The sequence below is a fragment of the Fistularia commersonii genome, chromosome 29 (assembly GCF_037954325.1).
Source record: "Fistularia commersonii isolate RoL2024-O1a breed Wild chromosome 29, RoL_Fcom_v1.0, whole genome shotgun sequence".
NCBI lineage: Eukaryota > Metazoa > Chordata > Actinopteri > Syngnathiformes > Fistulariidae > Fistularia > Fistularia commersonii.
In genome coordinates this window covers 6,650,793-6,661,965 of record NC_141312.1, presented here as the reverse complement: position 1 = coordinate 6,661,965, position 11,173 = coordinate 6,650,793, and the positions used below count along the sequence as shown (strand labels likewise).

The following is an 11,173-nucleotide window of genomic DNA, read 5'->3' as shown; positions in this document are numbered from 1 at the left end:
CGGGGAGGTTCTATAAGGCAGAGTAAGCGTACAGTATGCTCCTCCTCACAGAACGCATCCATGGGAATTACTGTCTGGATCTGCAGTCAGTCAAGCCAAGTCAAGTTTATTTACATGGTGCAAAATCACAAGGCAGTTGTCTCATGATGCTTCCCATGCTTCCCATGCAGAGCACCGCACTGTTTGAAATAATTTGCAGAAACTCAACATTCCCATCTAAAGCAAGAGCTGCAAGGGGAAACTGCCTTTTACACGTGCAGAAACCAGACAGATCCCGGCTGAATGCCGGCGGCCTTCTATCTCGACTGGTGAGGAAGGGGCGGGCGCATCTTACACTGATAATAACAGTAGCGATAATAGTCACACGCTATCCACGGCGACTCAGCCCTGGAAACATTCATCCATCCATTCAATCATTCATGATCTATACATATATATAGACGTACGACCATCCACTGGCTCATCCACACGTCATATAGCAACAAACAACCATTTACTCTGTCATTCACAAATCATACAATACAATTAACGAGTGGAGGTTAGCAAGACAGGAGCCGGGACCCCGGTCAATTTTTTTGGTTAGTGACACAAGCCGAGGTCTGAGTTACGAGCAAGTGGGATGAGCAGACGGTAGGACGTCCACAAACGACGTTGGATCATTTTAAAAAAAGGAGCGGTATTCAATCCATCGCTAAATTAAGTTTTGCAATAAAGTGTAGCAGAGTGTGCTAGTTAACAAGCAACACATTGTAGCATGAATAGTAAGTTAAGCGATCGGGCATCAAACTCCCCCAACCTTCTCCACCACCGCCAACATCCTTGTCTAATCTTCTATGTAAATTCACTTAATAAAACCAGTTTATTTCTTTACATTCTCTTTATTATGTATTGTTAATTGTTATACATTATTTGTCATTTACAAAGTCTTTTTTTGCATTTAAAAATGTAACAAAAAATGGAGTTTGTGACGGATTCATGGCATTTCAATTCATTTTATTGGGGGAAATTGAATTTGATATACGAGCGAATTAGTCGGTCACGGAACCGAATTAAACTAGTCAGACAAGTTTTTACTGTAGCTTTAATATTCATGAAAGAAATACAAATGGCGAGCCCCTGGCAGGCCTATTGCACCGGATCAAGCCAAAACCCCCGTCACCAAGATGAGAGAGCCCAGGGACCCGGAAGAGAGGTGTGTTTGCAGTGAGTAAGAGAGAGCGCATGTAGTCCTGATATTGTGTATCTGTCAATAGAGACGCACGTCGCAGGAACGGTGCGGAAAGGAAGGCTTGTGTTTCCGAACAGACGTTGCACAATGTTTGCCTGCCCTCCGAGGCATCTGAGAGTCACTTAACATGATGCGACCTCTCGGAGAGGTCGACCGCAGATAACACATGCGCACATAAAGCTTAAGACTCAAGATTTTTTAATCGTCATTATGCTAGCATAATGAAATGTTGTAAATACATAAACCGAGGAGCATCCGGACTCTCACAACTCTGAGCTATATTTTTTTAAAAATTCTAACGATGTCACTGTTAAAAACTGGATTTTTTTTTTATCCAAAAGTGGATTTTTTTATCCAAGCTGTTAATGCAGAGGGTTGCTGGCAGGCGATGAAGGCTGTTCTAATACAATAATTTCATTTGTCTCATTTCATAATCTGCCAATGATAGGTGGATGCATATTTCAGATGTCCGGCCCGTAGCTGTCGCTATCATTTTGTTCTGCGGTGCTGCATGTGTTCAATTTCGAGTGAAAAACAAGGATAGCACGGAAATGAAAATAAAGTAGGGGGAAAATGGCGATAAAGCGTTTTGCAGAGTGTATAAAAAGTCAAAGGAAGTGCTCCAGCCGTCACAGCTGTCCTCAGGATACTTCACCTCGCCCTCAACAATTACTGACTGTCAGCTTCGAGAAACTCCGATTAATTGCCACAATTCATCCTCTTACAGCTCGGTTACCAACAATGACAGCCAAGTCATTGTGTTACGTACACGAAGATGTCAAATGTGAGGACACTTCTACTTATTAAACTACTTTTTTTCCAGTCAAGAGCTTACTGTATATAAGATGGATACACCGTCTACACATATAATCACCATATATGTCCCAGCGCTCCGAGACAAGAAGCACGATGTCAAGTGACGGCTGCAATGGCCTGCATCTTGTCCTGCGGCGCTACAAGCATACATTCAGAAGCTGGTCCGCATTCACCTGTCGGACACGACCGCCAACAGAATTCACAAGCTCTCCAAGAAGGCGTGAAACCAGGCCGACCACTGCAGTTGTCATGCCAACCAACACGTTGTCAGCTCCGACACAGACCGGCGGGTATTTTGGGCCTTCGTGCGTTGTTCGTCCAAGCGCCCGATGACGATAAACCGAGGTGGGACACTTCTGGAAGATCCACTGGTATCGTTAGATCTGTTGTTCGGGGAGGTTGCGTAATGTGGAGCAGGTCATGTCGAGTTTGAGGACAAAAGGTCACTCACGCTCGTCATTCTGTACGCTGATCTTCGTCACGTGTGAGAAGCGGCCTCACCTGCACGTGAGCGCCGCCGGCCTCTTTCTGAACTTCGCAATGGCAGCGGATCGACAGCCGAGCTAGTTCCTTCACAACGAGGAGTTTTTAGGTTTGAAGGACTTCTCAGCCAACAGCTGTGCAAGCTCTACGGTTAAACACACACACACGCACACACACACACACACTAAATTTAGCATATTAGTTTTCAGGGTCACGATTGATCAGAAGTGATTATTATCAGACAGAGGTCCAATAAACCAGTGTGTTTTTACATAGTTGTACAAGAGTTATGAGATGAGACCTTCCAGTGTGTGTGTGTGTGTGTGTGTGTGTGTGTGTGTGTGTGTGTGCTGTGTCCAACAGTTTTGTTGTTCACAGACAGAATCCTTGGGTGCTGCCAATGCTGCGGCATATGGCGTCGCCATAGCTAATCGAGCAGCCTTGGCGACCAGCCGGGGGTGTGTTACTCCGCATTTGTATACATTTTCAATGTGTGTGTGCGTGCGTGCGTGTTTGTCACTGCGATTATTAACTCGTCAGTGCGGCGTGCCAGGTGTGTGTTCGTGGTACGCGTCCAGAGAAAACTTAGCAAATTGAATATTCCTGACGCTCCCGCTGTTGGTTGGAATCCAGCTGGGCGAGCAGCGTTTGGCACAGTGACTGTGTGTGAGTCAGCCAGGGTGTGACATAACCAACAAGCAAGAGTTAACCTCAGTTAAAATCTGTTTTTCCAAGAAAATGTCATTTCAAGCTGTGCTTCTTTAATTTTTATCCACTTGTTTTGATTGCTTTAGTAATTATTACTATTAACTGTATGGATGACCCATGAATTTGCCCCCACTGTGCACAACTTACGTCTCCGCTCTAAGAAATACACTCTTGATAGCATTGGGTTTCATTACATCATGCTTAATTTGATCGAATTAGATAGGGATTAGATCAGGATTAGACGCCTCCTCGGCGGAGTAGATAGCGAGAGCAGATGACGGGCCCCTTTCATTTGCAAGCACACATTAGAAGACGCTTTTGGTGTGAAGAAATCTAAACTGTCCAGATAACCCAGGCGAGCGAAGGAGGATTCGAAAAAGCGGTTAGCGACGTCATTGAACACGTCATCTGGAGCCAACATTCCTAGAGGTAGGAGTAATACAGATAAATGCCAGACGGGGATGATGATCAGATTTTAACCCAACAGAATCACTGGCACCATCAAGATGGGTTTACTGTTACCCAGATCTTGGGGTTTGAAACGCAGCGCGGTGGCCGTGGAGCTACTTCAAGTCAACGCGGATTTGATTATTTGATTTTTATCGCACTTTGGTTCATGAGAGGATTCCGTTCTCCGAGTGGCCGTTCTGTATTAGTTACATGTTTGAGACTGAGGAGGAAATACGAGAGGTCGGATAGGGTATCCGGGCCCTGTAGAGAGTATGGAGGTTCCCCAGGAAAAACCACAGTGTGATTGACCTGAGACGACCTGGCTGTTTATTCATTCATTTACGATCCATCCTTCACTCAGGGTCGCAGGTGAGTGGAACATATCTCAGTTGTCATTAGGCAAGAGGCGGGGTTCACCCGAGACCGGTCGCCACATATAGCAGTACAACTCACTCATTCATTCACAAATCATAAAGACATACAACCATTCACATGTCATAAAGGGACAAACAACCATTTACTCTCGCGCTCTCAAATCAAATAGAGATATACCACAATTCAGTCACTCATTCACGCATCTGCGCAGTTTAGGATCGCCAACAAACCTCCTTTTTTTGGCTGTAGGAGGAAATTGGAGAACCCAGAGGAAACCCCACGCAGACAGAATATCAGTAAACCTTGTTGGGACCGCGCTGCAGTGAGAAGCGCAAACCGCCGTGCTTCCACACCCTGGAAAGGATGAAGAGCGATTGTTAAGAAGTAAAGGTCATGCTAGGGAAGGGAAAGAAATCTTAAAAAGAGGTATTAACTCTGGGATTAAAAATAATCTATAAGCAAAGCAGTGCTATTGAGGTTCAAACAGCCCGTTGATGTGTGTCCAGGCTGAGGAGCTCCACAAATTACACAAACAAATGTCTCCTTATGATTACAAAAAAAAAAAATACTATGGTTTAATTTGAAGAAAAATAAAAACCTGTGTTACCCTGGAACACGGGGATGTTGGTTTCACATCGACTTTTAACGGATGAAATCTGAGCCTCGCCGACGGCTGTGAAAACCCCTTCAAATCACCTGTTTACCAAAATTAATTCGGATTAAACACACATATTTTTACTTCCCACTCATCTAATTGCAAGATAAAACAGAAAGCACCATGTGATTTGAGTGCTTTTTAAATAAAAATTATATTTCAGCCTGATATCCAAAGAGCTAAAACTTTCTCTTCTATTTTTGTTTTATTTTTTGGAAATGTCAGATTTCCAAACAATTATATCGGGAAAAAAAATCTACATAATCATCAATGTTATGAGTACCAAGAGTCATACAGCTAAAGTAAAATTATATTTGACCCTAATATCCAATATTCTGTTTTTATTTTATTTTACTGTCAGAACATGTTACAGTAAATTCTGGGAGTAGTTTCATGTGTACAGAAAGAGGGGATGGGAATTGACAGAAAGTGCCCCTTTATTGACTCCATTTACACATTGTGTAACCGCATTTATTCACAGAAATGTTTTACTTGTTTGTCTGACAAGGCAGCATCACACCAAGGCTTATGCACACACACACACACACACACCAACACACATACACGTGTACACACATCAAAGCATACAAAGGATATTCAGTCAGAAAAACTGGGACCTGCTGCAAACAGACAAATGAGCTTTTCCAAAACATGTCAGGGCTCCATGTGTGGGCTATACTTTGTGCTCACGTATAACACGAACACACACACACACACACACACACAGGTGGACCCTGAGTGAGTTGGGAGATTATTGTGTGTGTGTGTGTATATGTGTGTGTGAGGGGAGACTTTGGAATGATAAGATTTATCAAGCCGCCAGTGCCGCAGCAGTAATGCCCAAAACTAGCAAGAGAAAGTCCCTGCCATATCCCACCATCACTCCCTTTGGCCTGACCTCCTCAACTGCCTGTATTTGAAACAGATTTCCAGCAACTGTGGTGACCAATTCATTGGGGTTGAGATTCATCCATCAGTAATCTGAACCCTGCCTGACAGAGAGCCGCCATCTGCAGCACCACACCATGGCACCCTCAGAGAGAAGTATGTTCAGACATTTCTGACAAAGCGAACGCACTACTTTAGAGTACTTCAATTGTTTTCTTATTCGGTTGTCCTGCACTCCGAAAAGTACCTTCTCATGTAGTTGCATCACTGGGCTCTTTTGCCTTAAGCATTCTTAACACATGAGAGCACAAATGGATTTTTGTGCTTCTTTCATGTTTCGACTATAAAATGTCCGACACAAAAAAAAACCAGCCACTGTGAGATTAAGAGGGCGAGTAATCACAAATATACAGTATATCAAGCTAGGAAGGAAGAAGGAAGTCATTTGCACTTGTTTAATGGAACCAATGACTTCTCTTGCACTTGAGGAATTTCCTACTTGGATAGATTTTTGTGAAAACCATATTTGTCACGCTGTCGCTTAAAGCGGAGAATTTCTCTTACAGGCAGCAAGCATGAAGAAGATGAAATGGTAAACAACCAACATCGTGTTTACAAACAGCCACAGAACTAGAACTTACTGAGCGGTAATAGAGATGAAAACACATGACTGACAGGCCAACGGAGGTCACAGGTCTGATAAGAAAAACGGATAAATAAACAACACAGCAATGAATCTCATATCACCTCTATCCTCGCCGAGCACGTGTCTAAGCTCTGCTGCCATCTCGGCTCTGTTTTCAGGAGCCTGCGACACGAAGAATCAGCGGGGTGTCTCTGTCAGAGCAGCGTGATAAGATCAATAAAAGGACAATCACCTGTCCACCATCTGCCAGTCACCTCAGCAGCCCCAGACCAACCCCCAACCCACCCTCGCCATGTCCAATCTGGTGATAATCAAATACGTTTTGCGACCGGGCGGGGGTCTGAGGTGGGAGATGGACAAGACACGCAGACACGTCGAAACATAGCAGGAAATCCATAACTCTAACAGCGATCTTTATCACAGATGGGGCAGCTGGAACATCGTCAAGTGGCCCGGTGATCGAAATGTGCCATGTACCAGCTGCAGGCTGGGAGGAAAAAAAAACAGTTTACCTCGATGACAGGCCTGTTGGCTTGATGAAGAACTCGGGGGTTGGGGGGCTGTTGAAGATGGTGCAAGAAAATGGTTCACCGGGAAAGAATGGAAAAGAATATTCTAAATCTCTTCGAATGAACCCACAGTAGAGTCGGTACAAATTACAAATGCCTGAATTTAAACTCCAACCTTTTTTTCTTCAAACGTGAGACATAAACACCTGTGATAGAATAGATGGTTGAAGGTTGAACCGGAATGCGCTTCATTGTGATATAATATAATGTCATGTGATTTAAGAAGTGTTATAAATCCCCACATCGATCATTTTCTTTTGTATCGATCAATTCCTCATCGTGCAATTACCTGAACTTGGACAGGAAAAAAACACTGCTGACTCTTTAGCCCCATCTAGTGGTGAGAAGGTGGAATAGCATGTTTTCTTATTTCAGGGTTCCTTTCGTAATAGTGTTTGTTTTACACTACGAGGTGTTTATATTGCTCTACAAGGCAAGAAAACAGGTTGAAATATTATACCAAATACGCAAGAGGTGAGAGAAAGATTAATTTCTAACATAAACCTTAGCTGGACTCTGATGAAGGATTTTAGTTGTGTGTGTTGATTCAAAGGGAATTTGATATTTTCAAGAGTCATTTTTAGTTCAAATGATGTTCCTGATCTATATGATGTATGATTAAAAAAAAAATGAACCTCTAAAATGTGTAAAATACTATCTTGTTTGTCTACACCACAATATTAACTTGGAAATGTCACACTAAAGTCAGGCTATCCTGCAAAAGCTTTTTAGTCAAGCCATAAAGTTTTGGTTTTTTACATTTAATTTCCCTTTTTCTATTGACTAAAAATCCACATAAAGACCTCTTCATCATTAAAGAGTCCTGCATGATGAGGAGAGGGTACCAAACCTACCAGTTCATTGGCAACTCAGCCTTTCACTTGCGCAAGGAGATGAAATAAGTGAGGCTGCTCTTTAATGCGCATTTTTAATCTTAAATCAGATTTTATCAAGACATCTGTTGTTCCAAATAGCACAGCATCTGAGGAGTTCGCACAGCAGCAACACATCACCAGGATGTAAATGTAGAGTGAGTGTTTATTACCCTGTTTACAGCTACAGATTCGAAATGTGTGTGCTGCGTGCTCCACTTGCCTAAGAAGTAAAATGCAGACTTCAGCCAGGGGCAGATGGCTCCGACCTTCACCGGCGTTTCCGTTAAAAACCCCGACAGCCTCCAGGTGGCCGGTCGGCGGCAGTTGTCGACTCACTGGCCGTTTGCGTCTGGCCTCCAGCTTTCCTCTTCCCGCGCTGTCGTACCCTGTGAGTAACTTTAATGCAAAATGGTCAAATAACACTGCACGCATCCATAACATGTCCTTTCGCATCGGTTTGATCGTTTCCGTACCCCAAACCAAGTTCAGCCTGGTCCATGCACCTCCATGGATCAAGGTCTCGTCATCTAACACGGGAGTTTCTGGCAATCTCGCAGCTTCACGGACAAAAAAAAAAAAGCGCTGCTGCCGGCCTGGGAGAGGAATACAATTAGGTGAAAGCTAAAGTGGTTGCTGTTGACAGCAGAGGGTTTTCCCTCCGCTCCACAAAAGGGCCAGACTTTACACAGATACAAATTTACTGCCAGCCCGGCTCCTCCGGGAAAAATATATAAATGTATATCACTATCACCCACAGGCACGTTCTGTCAGCCTTTTACAGGGGGCACGCTGTAAATTACACTTTGCTCATTTGAAATAGTGTCTGAATAAAAGATCACTTGGGCTACAAAACGCCTGTGTTGTACTCACGCTGCCGCAGTGAGCAAGCACTCGGAGAGCACAGATGTTTTCGGGCTCTGCAATTATAGCTCAGTGTTTCGGCTGAACTGAAAATGTCAGACCAAAATGTGAAGCGAACTCTTGACACAGCTGTAATGGCGGGCGATCAACACGGGTCCGCCCCGCCGATGGTACTCTTGCTCTGACCTTGATCGGCGTGAGCGTGTACCTCCAAGGCTTGTCGCAGCCTTTTGCTGGTGAAATGGCTTTTTTTTTTCCTGCAAGAAGAAGTAAGAGTTACTCCTGTTAGCTTTAGTGCACGATCACCCTCCCTTTGCCACCGCCATTGTTTGCGCGGCTTTACTCAAACGCATGAGGGGAGCAGTGTGTGAGTCAGTGTGTCCAGTTACACTTAAGTCCCTTCAGGACAGTCCTAAAGATAGTGGCGGGAACGTGTTGCTCCGGTGTACAATTGCAGCTCTCGTGTGCAGCAGCGGAAGGAGCGGCCACTATGAATGAGAAGTATAAAAGATGCAATAAGATAGACTTTACTGATCCCAGTTGGGTGAAATTCAATTGTCACAGCAGCAATTAGGGGAAGAAAAGTGTAAAAATAGTAATCATACAAAAAAGATTTTGCAAATAAAGGATATAGATACACATGAACAAGACTTTGTGCAATATAAATTATAGAAAACAAAATGTGAAAATATGAAAAGAAACAAAAAAAATGCCTTGTGCCAAGAGTAGCCACAGAAATATTAGGAGATGTGGAAAGTAAAAATGAAATGATAAGAAAATGAGTAAGGGTGTCCTGGAGAATGTATAAATATAATATAAATGTAAATATTGCACAGATAAGAGTGGTAAGTAGGGAGGGCAGCAGTGTGAAAAAAAAATTGTTTTAGGACGCTTATTAGCAGCATCTGCTCTGTGTTACACCACAAAAAAAATGTTTAGGTGCTTGTTAACCTTGTTAGAATTAAATTTTAGGGGGGGGGGCAAATACAATTTCATGCCGATTTAATGGACAATAAACCAAAATACAATAAAAATGATTTAGGGATGCAATGGCTGCACGGTTCAGATGTGCTGGTGGATATGAAAGGTAAGTTAAAGGAGAGATAAACATGAAGTGAAGGTGTGAAAAATCACAAAAAGCGTGAAAAACAAATGGAAATTAAATGTACAGAGATCCCTGGTTACCAAGTTGTAGTGCCCTCATTGATCAATATTTGTAACAGTTACATGAAAATGATCATTAAAATCCCTTGACATATCTTAGTTTGTACAGAATTATTTAAAAAAATTCACTTGAAGCCTAACGTTGTTTATCTCGCAACACTGTCTGGGTAGTGACGTCACAGGGTTGACCCTTGACTCAGTCCCATTCATTTTACCATACGGTGCAGAAACATGTCATCTGTGCAACCCTTCCCATTTGAATCCTCGAGAAACGTGAGCGAGAAGGATAACGCTGAAGACAAAAGACAAAATGAGCTTCAAAACCAAGCTGAACAAAGATGCGAAGAGGCAACAATCAGCAAAAGTCGTTGGTGTGCATGTGGCAACTGCATTGCTATGCTAGCAGAGAGAGCGTCTGTTGCAAGGAGCTCCACTTTTTGTCATCCGTTGTTCACTGTGAATTTACGGACCTCTGTACTGACTGACCGTGTGACTCGTTGTCAGCTTCCTCTGTGTTCATGCCGGTGCCTGGTCTTTCGTCATCAAATATCAATCCTGCGGTTGCGGGCTGTTGACATCCTCGCAGGAGAACATCCAGTATCTCCCGCCTGTGGCGTTTCTTCAAGCGAGCTTTACTCGTTTCCCGAGGACCTTTTGTCTGCTTGCGAAAGAAAAATGCAAGCACAGCATTTGGCGTTAGTGTCTGTTAAAAACAAGCAGGAGCCGTGAGCTCTTTCAGCAGTTTAGCTCATTTAAATGCGGCAAATGCATTTGGAGAGAAGCAGTGAGAACGGACGCAGGTACCTAGAAAGTTGTGTACGTCAGCAACCAATTTCCCACTCCTTTCGTCTCTTCTTGTCCCTTGGAAAGCTGTGTGGACAAGCATCAGTCCCTTTGTTTCCTTTGGACTGGAAATTGCACCCAAAAGCAGCACAATGTGCCATTATTACTGTATATATAATATTGTACCCAGCAAAAATTAGCACTAGCGGAGAGCCAAAGTTAGCACATGCAACCTCCATACACCAACAACCTAGCATGTATCACAAGAGTAAAACAATGGAATCATCCCTAGACTACAATTTGTTATAAATTGCAATTTTTAAAGAAATAACAATTCTGTTTTTTAATGACACATTCTGAGACAAACAGTAAAGCATATATATGCCTATTATTCCTCCCAGGCGGGGTTCCCTTTAAAAAAAAAAAGCAGGTGTGCACAGAGGTGCTCCTGGAATCAGGTCAAGGAAGCTCGGGTGTCTCCTTGCAAGGCAGCATCCTCATCTCACTCCTCCTTTGCCCTCCTTTTTCCTCCTCCTCCTTCCTTCGTTATTCTTATTTCGGTCACCTTGTTCCTCCGCCCCGTGGAGGGAGGAAGAATAGAAGGGGGAGGAAGGGAGGGGGGAAAAAAACGGAGGCCGGGAGGAAGTGAGGAGGAAGGAAAGTGAGGGAGGG

General features: G+C 43.5%; 1 long non-coding RNA gene across 2 annotated transcripts; it reads right to left on the bottom strand.

Moving 5' to 3' along the window:
• Positions 1-4,716: 4,716 nt before the first annotated feature.
• On the bottom strand, positions 4,717-11,170 carry LOC147216852 (uncharacterized). 2 transcript variants are annotated; one of them, XR_015109031.1, is made up of 3 exons: positions 10,523-11,170; positions 7,914-10,379; positions 4,717-4,756 (listed from the first exon to the last, which is right to left on the bottom strand). It is a non-coding gene; the product is annotated as an uncharacterized LOC147216852 (long non-coding RNA). The 2 variants fall into 2 exon arrangements; XR_015109032.1 differs by having other exon boundaries at positions 7,914-10,376.
• Between the last annotated feature and the right edge of the window lie 3 nt (positions 11,171-11,173).